Here is an 11,130-nt window from a genome sequence, read left to right on the forward strand (position 1 = left end):
TGACAAGACTGACGAATCGAGGAAAGGTAAGAATCTCAGGATTAACTATCTAATACTAGCTAAATGAAGTAATTCATACATTTTCTAGATTTCTTTAAATGGACAATTCTGTGAAGTTTTAAATTTACCCAATATCTGTTAGCTAGAGATGACGTGGAGGAGCTTACAGTGATTTGTAGTCTTGCATGATGTCTACTTTGATGCTAATTGGCATTTTAGAATCTGAGATTAAATAGAGCCGAATATATTGATAAAACTCACCTTGTCTGAGAGATTTACGTCACGCCAGGGCAAGCCTACATGAAATACAGCCCTTATTTTAAGTGTTTCTAAAATCCCATAGGAGAAAAATGAATGGTAAAAAAACTATTTGGAACCATTTCCCTGTTTGACTGCTAGGTTTAATGGGTATTATGACACCTCCACTGTGGGGCTCTATTCCACATCGGTTCAACATCATTTGATTGAAATTATGTTGAAACAACATGTATTCAACCAGTGTGTGCCCAGTGGGATCAGAGTGTATAATACACTGGTGGTGAGCATCCACACTAGATGACAGGACAGGTTATCGTTAATCGATCTTCAGTAGCCCACACATGTAGGCCTATCAATCAACTAATCAACTCATTCTACTGCACGCTAGCCTATACAGTGTTTCCAGACCAATCAGTGCTTTCATGGTGGTCTGTAGACATTTTCTTAACGGCAAGTTATACTGAAATGTACATTAACTGTAATGAAAGTGACACTTTAAACCTTTATGTTGACCTTTAAACAGGCTGCGGGGCCAGACGGATTACCAGGACGTGTGCTCCGGGCATGTGCTGACCAACCAACATGTCCCTGATTGAGTCTGTAATACCAACATGTTTCAAGCAGACCACCATAGTCCCGGTGCCCTAGAACACAAAGACAACCTGCCTAAGCTGACTACAGACCCGTAGCACTCATGTCCGTAGCCATGAAGTGCTTTGAAAGGCTGGTAATGGCTCACATCAACACCATTATCCCAGAAACCCTAGACCCCACTCCAATTTGCATACCGCCCAAACAGATGCTACTGTTATTTTTCACAGTTTTTTTTACTGTTGTTTTTATTTCTTTACTTATCTATTGTTCACCGAATACCTTTTTTGCACTATTGGTTAGAGCCCGCAAGTAAGCATTTCACTGTAAGGTGATTTGATTTAAATGATAAATATAGCAATTCAAGCACAAGCGCCATGTGGCCTGCACATCTTTGTGTCAGCATGTAAAAGTTAATCGTTGCATCGTGCATGCATCTTTGCTCAAGTGGATTGCGATTTCCATTTTTCTAATGGTTGTCAACTCGCCTGGATCTTATCATCAATTTATCATCACCAGCCAATGTGATCAAACCATTGCATGCACACTCTCTCCTTTCAAACTCCCCACCAATTATTTTGGATGCTGTAGACCTATTTTATATTCAGAAAGCAATATTATGCTTGCATCTCTCCTTGAATATGCAATTACTAAAGAAAATGCTCAAAATACACTATATATAGAAAAGTATGTGGATACTCCTTCAAATTAGTGGATTAGTCTATTTCAGTCACACCCGTTGCTGACAGGTGTATAAAATCGGCACACCGCCATGCAATCTCCATAGACAAACATTGGCAGTAGAATGGCTTACTGAAGAGCTCAGTAACTTTCAATGTGGCACTGTCATAGGATGCCATATTTTCAACAAGTCAGTAAATCAAGTTTCTGAAACGCTAGAGCTGCCCCGGTCAACTGTAAGTGCTGTTATTGTGAAGTGGAAATGTATAGGAGCAGCAACAGCTCAGCTGCAAAGTGGTAGGCCACACAAGCTCACAGAACAGGACCGCCAAGTGCTGGAGTGCGTAGCGCATAAAAATTGTCTGGTCTGCAGTTGCAACACTCACTACCGAGTTCCAAATTGCCTCTGGAAGCAACGTCAGCACAATAACTGTTTGTCGGGAGCTTCATGAAATGGGTTTCAATGGCCGAGTAGCCACACACAAGCCTAAGATCACCATGTGCAATGCCAAGAGTCGGCTGGAGTGATGTAAAGCTCGCCGCCATTGGAATCACGCTTCACCATCTGGCAGTCCGACAGACAAATTTGTAGTGCCAACTGTAGAGTTTGGTGGAGGAGGAATAATGGTCTGGGGCTGTTTTTCATGGTTCGGGCTAGGCCCCTTAGTTCCAGTGAAGGGAAATCTTAACGCTACAGCATTCAATGAAATTCTAGAAGATTTTGTGCTTCCAACTTTGTGGCAACAGTTTGGGGAAGAACCTTTCCTGTTTCAGCATGTGTAACAGTATAACTTTAGACCGTCCCCTCGCCCATACCCGGGCGTGAACCAGGGACCCTCGGCACACAACAACAGTCACCCACAAAGCATCGTTACCCATCGATCCATGAAAGCCGCGGCCCTTGCAGAGCAAGGGGAACCTCTACTTCAAGGTCTCAGAGCAAGTGACGTCACCGATTGAAATGCTTTTTAGCGCGCATCACCGCTAACTAGCTAGCCGTTTCACATCCGTTACACATGACAATGCTGTCAGGACCCGATTACGAACCCGGGTCTCCGGAGTGAGAAACAGTCACTAAACCAACTGAGCCACGAATAGTCGGCAGAACCCAGAAGATGAGGCAGACACAGCAGTACTTGAGACGGTGTATTTAATGAAGTAAAAAGTGAAGTCCTTCAGGAAAACATGTAACTCCACAACCTTAAAAGGAATTCCACAAGAACAAAGGTAATCCTCCAAGACAAAAAGGTAAATCCACAAGGTGGTAGGTATAGCATAAAAAAGCCTCAAAAGATACTCAAAAATAAATAAACAAGAACAAAAAACAGAATTCCACAAGAGAGTCCTCCGGGATCAACAAGAGTTCACAGAATACTAGGGCTGGGTGCTAACATACAAACACAGAGCAAAGAACTGAGGAAAACTAAGGGTTTAAACACAATCAGGGGAAACGAGGCACAGGTGCAAATAATAATGGGGATCAAGGGAAAACAAAAGGTCAAAAAGCACAATGGGGGCATCTAGTGACCAAAAACCGGAACAACCCTGGCCAAATCCTGACAAATGCCCCGTCCAGATCAGTCCAGATCAGTGTGGAAGAACTTGACTGGCCTGCATAGAACCCTGATCTCAACACCATTAAACACCTTTGGAAGGAATTGGAACGCCAACTATGAGCCAGGCCTAATCGCCCAACATCAGTGCCTGTCCTCACTAATGGTCTTGTGGCTAAATGGAAGCAAGTCCCCGCAGCAATGTTCCAACATCTAGTGGAAAGCCTTCCCAGAAGAGTGGAGAATGTTGGGGGGCCAACTCCAAATGAATGCCCATGATTTTGGAATGCGATGTTTGACAAGCAGGTGTCCCCATTCTTCTGGTCATATAGTGTAAGTGTCCAACAAGCTATTGCAATTTAGCTTTTCCTGGGACTGCACAAGACCGAAGAGAAATAGCATAGGCAGGCTTGGAGGCCAAGTGCGTAATTGGGCTTAAGAACAGTGAAGACAGACAGGCTAAATATGTGTAGCTTAACTTAGAGTATGCACATTAACCCATCCTTCATTAGCTAAACTCTGCAAAGCTGCTTCTAGAGCACCATTCATCACGTGGAATATATTTACATCTTTGTAATGTTATCGTTATAACCTACACAGTGTAGTTAATTTTTTATTACAATTTTATTACAGAGGCATATGGACCAAACCCCATCGAGTTGACGATAGTCAACAGCATCTCCAATTGCACCCAATGAGACCTACAGTGCTGACATTGTGTTCAGAGGGATCCTACTCGGTGCCATGAGGAGACTGCAGCAGACCAATGCAGACTTCAAGTGAGTAGACATTTAGATTCCATTGTCAGATTGATTTACATTTACATTACATTTAAGTCATTTAGCAGACGCTCTTATCCAGAGCGACTTACAAATTGGTGCATTCACCTTATGACGTCCAGTGGAACAGTCACTTTACAATAGTGCATCTAAATCTTAAAGGGGGGGGGTGAGAAGGATTACTTATCCTATCCTAGGTATTCCTTAAAGAGGTGGGGTTTCAGGTGTCTCCGGAAGGTGGTGATTGACTCCGCTGTCCTGGCGTCGTGAGGGAGTTTGTTCCACCATTGGGGGGCCAGAGCAGCGAACAGTTTTGACTGGGCTGAGCGGGAACTGTACTTCCTCAGTGGTAGGGAGGCGAGCAGGCCAGAGGTGGATGAACGCAGTGCCCTTGTTTGGGTGTAGGGCCTGATCAGAGCCTGGAGGTACTGAGGTGCCGTTCCCCTCACAGCTCCGTAGGCAAGCACCATGGTCTTGTAGCGGATGCGAGCTTCAACTGGAAGCCAGTGGAGAGAGCTGAGGAGCGGGGTGACGTGAGAGAACTTGGGAAGGTTGAACACCAGACGGGCTGCGGCGTTCTGGATGAGTTGTAGGGGTTTAATGGCACAGGCAGGGAGCCCAGCCAATAGCGAGTTGCAGTAATCCAGACGGGAGATGACAAGTGCCTGGATTAGGACCTGCGCCGCTTCCTGTGTGAGGCAGGGTCGTACTCTGCGGATGTTGTAGAGCATGAACCTACAGGAACGGGCCACCGCCTTGATGTTAGTTGAGAACGACAGGGTGTTATCCAGGATCACGCCAAGGTTCTTAGCGCTCTGGGAGGAGGACACAATGGAGTTGTCAACCGTGATGGCGAGATCATGGAACGGGCAATCATTCCCCGGGAGGAAGAGCAGCTCTGTCTTGCCGAGGTTCAGCTTGAGGTGGTGATCCGTCATCCACACTGATATGTCTGCCAGACATGCAGAGATGCGATTCGCCACCTGGTCATCAGAAGGGGGAAAGGAGAAGATTAATTGTGTGTCGTCTGCATAGCAATGATAGGAGAGACCATGTGAGGTTATGACAGAGCCAAGTGACTTGGTGTATAGCGAGAATAGGAGAGGGCCTAGAACAGAGCCCTGGGGGACACCAGTGGTGAGAGCGCGTGGTGAGGAGACAGATTCTCGCCACGCCACCTGGTAGGAGCGACCTGTCAGGTAGGACGCAATCCAAGCGTGGGCCGCGCCGGAGATGCCCAACTCGGAGAGGGTGGAGAGGAGGATCTGATGGTTCACAGTATCGAAGGCAGCCGATAGGTCTAGAAGGATGAGAGCAGAGGAGAGAGAGTTAGCTTTAGCAGTGCGGAGCGTCTCCGTGACACAGAGAAGAGCAGTCTCAGTTGAATGACTAGTCTTGAAACCTGACTGATTTGGATCAAGAAGGTCATTCAGAGAGAGATAGCGGAAGAGCTGGCCAAGGACGGCACGTTCAAGAGTTTTGGAGAGAAAAGAAAGAAGGGATACTGGTCTGTAGTTGTTGACATCGGAGGGATCGAGTGTAGGTTTTTTCAGAAGGGGTGCAACTCTCGCTCTCTTGAAGACGGAAGGGACGTAGCCAGTGGTCAGGGATGAGTTGATGAGCAAGGTGAGGTAAGGGAGAAGGTCTCCGGAAATGGTCTGGAGAAGAGAGGAGGGGATAGGGTCAAGCGGGCAGGTTGTTGGGCGGCCGGCCGTCACAAGACGCGAGATTTCATCTGGAGAGAGAGGGGAGAAAGAGGTCAGAGCACAGGGTAGGGCAGTGTGAGCAGAACCAGCAGTGTCGTTTGACTTAGCAAACGAGGATCAGATGTCGTCGACCTTCTTTTCAAAATGGTTGACGAAGTCATCTGCAGAGAGGGAGGAGGGGGGGGGGGTTCAGGAGGGAGGAGAAGGTGGCAAAGAGCTTCCTAGGGTTAGAGGCAGATGCTTGGAATTTAGAGTGGTAGAAAGTGGCTTTAGCAGCAGAGGGAGTGAAAGGATGCCAGGTCCGCAGGGAGGCGAGTTTTCCTCCATTTCCGCTCGGCTGCCCTGAGCCCTGTTCTGTGAGCTCGCAATGAGTCGTCGAGCCACGGAGCGGGAGGGGAGGACCGAGCCGGCCTGGAGGATAGGGGACAAAGAGAGTCAAAGGATGCAGAAAGGGAGGAGAGGAGGGTTGAGGAGGCAGAATCAGGAGATAGGTTGGAGAAGGTTTGAGCAGAGGGAAGAGATGATAGGATGGAAGAGGAGAGAGTAGCGGGAGAGAGAGAGCGAAGGTTGGGACGGCGCGATACCATCCGAGTAGGGGCAGTGTGGGAAGTGTTGGATGAGAGCGAGAGGGATCAGGATACAAGGTAGTGGTCGGAGACTTGGAGGGGAGTCGCAATGAGGTTAGTGGAAGAACAGCATCTAGTAAAATGAGGTCGAGCGTATTGCCTGCCTTGTGAGTAGGGGGGAAGGTGAGAGGGTGAGGTCAAAAGAGGAGAGGAGTGGAAAGAAGGAGGCAGAGAGGAATGAGTCAAAGGTAGACGTGGGGAGGTTAAAGTCGCCTAGAACTGTGAGAGGTGAGCCGTCCTCAGGAAAGGAGCTTATCAAGGCATCAAGCTCATTGATGAACTCTCCGAGGGAACCTGGAGGGCGATAAATGATAAGGATGTTAAGCTTGAAAGGGCTGGTAACTGTGACAGCATGGAATTCAAAGGAGGCGATAGACAGATGTGTAAGGGGAGAAAGAGAGAATGACCACTTGGGAGAGATGAGGATCCCGGTGCCACCACCCCGCTGACCAGAAGCTCTCGGGGTGTGCGAGAACACGTGGGCGGACGAAGAGAGAGCAGTAGGAGTAGCAGTGTTGTCTGTGGTGATCCATGTTTCCGTCAGTGCCAAGAAGTCGAGGGACTGGAGGGAGGCATAGGCTGAGATGAACTCTGCCTTGCTGGCCGCAGATCGGCAGTTCCAGAGGCTACCGGAGACCTGGAACTCCACGTGGGTCGTGCGCGCTGGGACCACCAGATTAGGGTGGCCGCGGCCACGCGGTGTGGAGCGTTTGTATGGTCTGAGCAGAGAGGAGAGAACAGGGATAGACAGACACATAGTTGACAGGCTACAGAAGAGGCTACGCTAATGCAAAGGAGATTGGAATGACAAGTGGACTACACGTCTCGAATGTTCAGAAAGTTAAGCTTACGTAGCAAGAATCTTATTGACTAAAATGATTAAAATGATACAGTATTGCTGAAGTAGGCTAGCTGGCAGTGGCTGCGTTGTTGACTTTGTAGGCTAGCTGGCAGTGGCTGCGTTGTTGACACTACACTAATCAAGTCGTTCCGTTGAGTGTAATAGTTTCTACAGTGCTGCTATTCGGGGGCTAGCTGGCTAGCTAGCAGTGTTGATTACGTTACGTTGCGTTAAAAGAACGACAATAGCTGGCTAGCTAACCTAGAAAATCGCTCTAGACTACACAATTATCTTTGATACAAAGACGCCTATGTAGCGAGCTATGTAGCTAGCTACGATCAAACAAATCAAACCGTTGTACTGTAATGAAATGAAATGAAAATGTGATACTACCTGTGAATGCGACCGGGTTGTTGAGTTCTATTCGGTAGACGTTGGCTAGCTGTTGGCTAGCTAGCAGAGTCTCCTACGTTAAGGACGACAAATAGCTGGCTAGCTAACCTCGGTAAATTAAGATAATCACTCTAAGACTACACACTCTAAACTACACAATTATCTTGGATACGAAGACAGCAAAGACAGCTATGTAGCTAGCTAACACTACACTAATCAAGTCGTTCAGTTGAGTGTAATAGTTTCTACAGTGCTGCTAATCGGTGGACGTTTGCTAGCTGGCTAGCTGCTGGGCAGAGCAGTGAAGACTACGTTAGGACGACGAAATACGATAATTACGCAATTATCTGTATGGCTAAGGTGTGTCCCTCCTCCCTGTCCCAAGATCGGGAGCATATAGAATAGCTCATATATGCAATACAGATGTTAGTTTGAGAAATCTATTTACATTCTAATTTACAGATACTGTTCTGTAGTTCTATGTGTCAATTCTTGCATGGCATTGAGTGATACAGGATTTTTCTGTTTACAATGTGAAAAAGTAATGGTGGTTTTATTGCTGTTGCAATGGATAAATGGTATTATAATTGGCAGGTGGTGTGCCAGTTATTTTATATTATGTCAGTAGTCAGTGAGCATTGTTCTTCCAGGTTTACCTACACAGAGGACCTCAACTATGGTCCTTTCCTGGAGAGTGTGAATGGTGTTGCCGGGAACAATGCTGAGCACACTTATTGGGAGCTCCTTGTTCAGACTGGGAAGAATGGACCTGTGATCAGACCTGATGTGGGTGAGTCATGATTTAGAATATCTGTCTCTCTCTCTCTTTCTACAGAATTAAGGGCAAAAGCAAGTGTTATTTACAACAATCTATTTGTCACATTAATTGTGCATCTACTGTAAAACACTACTGACCTATTTGGACCTTGTTTTCACAGGTATTGGTTGTTACATCCCAGAACCAAATGACTGCATCAATTCTGAATTTTACAAAATGCTGAACATTCAGAAGCGCCTGACTGATACGGTTTTGTTTTAAAAAGTGCTGTAAAGCAATTTATTATTTTTGTCATGAAAGGAATAACGATTCCAATCATTTGCAGTACACTATTAGAAAAAAGGGTTCCAAAGGGTTCTCCAGCTATTCCCATAGGGGAACCCTTTTTGGTTCCAGGTAGAACTCTTTAGGGTTCCATGTAGAACACTCTGTGGAAAGGTTTTTACATGGAACGCAGAAGGGTTCTACCTGGAACCAAACCAGTTCTACCTGGAACAAAATGTTTTTTTCAAAGGGTTCTCCTATATGAACAGCTGAATAACCCTTTTTGGTTCTAGATAGCTCCTTTTATTTCTAAGGAAGTAATGTTAAGCCCGTTTTTAGAATTGAAATTGAAAGCGTTTCACCCTGACATAATTATGTTATTGTTGTTTTAAAAGAACATTTGGAACAGAAAATAATGGCCAGCTACAGTTTACATCCCTCAGCCTATACCAGAACTATTGTAACATTACATTCTGTATGTAATTACTGTGTAATAGGTTAGTAAAGCACCTGTATCTATGGAGTACAATTTGTGTGTTCACTGATTTATATTTACGTGGGAAACAGATTTACAGCAATAGTGGTATGTGCTAGGGATTAACACCAGGATCCTGGGACTGTCCCGGGACTACTCCCGGGTCCATACATTCCCGAGATAAATGTAATGACAAAACCCAGGAAATTACACGGCACATTATGCAATCATGTTGTCGCATGGGAGCCTTTTGACTAATTATTGTTTATATAGGCCTATGTGTTTGGTTACCTATTATTATTTACGGTTTTGTTTGGGACAGCGGCGTCGCGCTGCTTTTAGACAAGCGTGGGTGACTCTTATAGATAAATCAATAAATGTCAGATTTTTATTTTATTTTCACTGAATCTCCGTTTGGATATTTGGCAATAATTAGCCTGGGGAAGTGCTACTGATCATCTTTATTTAGTTTGGTCATATATTAGCTTATCAAAATATTTTGCTACCATATTATAGGCCTACAAGTGGATTTTGCGCTTCACTTGTGTAAGTAGCCTGTCCTAGGCTACTCCCGACCAAAACCCCGTGACTTGTCTGATAATCAATGTGCTTTTGTTTTACTGAATCTCTGGCTGGACAAGCGGAAGTGGTAGCTCATTTATTCGTTTGCTCATCTACGTATCACTGCAAAGGAAACTTTTAGCGTACACTTGATTTAGTCTACATTATTGCAAAATGTATCTACTGACTCAGGTAGTAGATTTATATCGCCTTGTATAGAGCCTAGGCTATTTCCCTATCGTTCCTGTCCCACTGAAACCCCAAATGACTAACTTTATTCGGTAATCCATAGGTTGCATTATCAAAGCACGTCTCTCGCCTACGCATGTCAAAATACTGCTCGAACGTTCCCCTTGCGCTGTCTCGTATTGCTGCACATATGAGAGCTTCCATAGAGAATGTATGATCAACAAACGGTTTGAGCATATATATCGATTTTGTTTTTACACAGTTGGTCCCGGTTAAGACACTGTACCTTGATATTTTAAAAAATGCCCTCTATTCATCTCCCTGTTATTCATGGGCTGATCTGCTATCTGTATAATCAGCAACTCGAATATGATATATTATGTTGTTCGTTGGAGGTTATCTAGCAGGTATAGCAACTTCGGTAATTTGACATTCGTTTGACTGCGGTTACAAAGTTTGTATGACTCGACACCGCTATAGCCTACTCCGGATGCCTTCTGTGTGGGTCTTGAGTTCGCACTCTTTGTGTCGATAATTAATTGAGCATCATAACTAAGCAAATAATTTATGAACGGCCTGTTTCGCAATTCACAACAGTGTAATTGGCGATCAAAGTTATTATATCATTACTAAATATCTGTTTCACTTGCTGTGAAATATTTACATAGTGGCGCAGGCAATATGGAGCAGCAACAATCTTATTTTGGGAGAACCCTGGCATAATGACCATATCTTTGGAGTAAAGGCTATAAATGGGCACTTCTGATTTTGCGGGATTTCTTGGGACTTTCAGATAAAAATGATTTTTTTCTCGGTATTTAAACTTAGTAGATTTTCTGGTAATTAAATAGCATGTGCTAATAGTTGTACACACACAGCTTTGTTCTTTTTTTTTTCGGAGTAAAAATGTTTGACCATTAAAAATCCTATTTTCCCTAACTCTAACCGTAACTCCCAAACCCATAACCCCACCCCAAAACCTAACCCTTAAACTTAAAATAACATTCAAACAAATTGAGGACATGAAAAAGTCCTGACTGTCAGGACATTTGGGTGAACTGCTAGGACATTGGGTTCCTGATAAGGTAGGAAAACACACACACACAGTCTTGTTCAGCTAACCTTGTGGGGACACACAATTCAGTCCCATTCAAATTCCTATTTTCCCTAAACCTAACCCATACTCTTACTCTCACCCTAACCTTAACCCAAAAACCTAAATCTTTAACCCTAACCCTAAACCTAGCTCCTAACCCTAAACGTAATTCTAACCCTAACACTAACCCCAAAATCCTCTAGAAATAGCATTTGACCTTGTGCGGACTAACAAAATGTCACCAGTTGGTCAAATGTGTGTTTGTTTACTATTCTTTTTTATTTTACCTTTATTTAACCAGGCAAGTCAGTTAAGAACACATTCTTATTTTCAATGACG

This window comes from Oncorhynchus gorbuscha, linkage group LG19 (assembly GCF_021184085.1).
Source record: "Oncorhynchus gorbuscha isolate QuinsamMale2020 ecotype Even-year linkage group LG19, OgorEven_v1.0, whole genome shotgun sequence".
NCBI classification, from domain to species: Eukaryota; Metazoa; Chordata; class Actinopteri; order Salmoniformes; family Salmonidae; genus Oncorhynchus; species Oncorhynchus gorbuscha.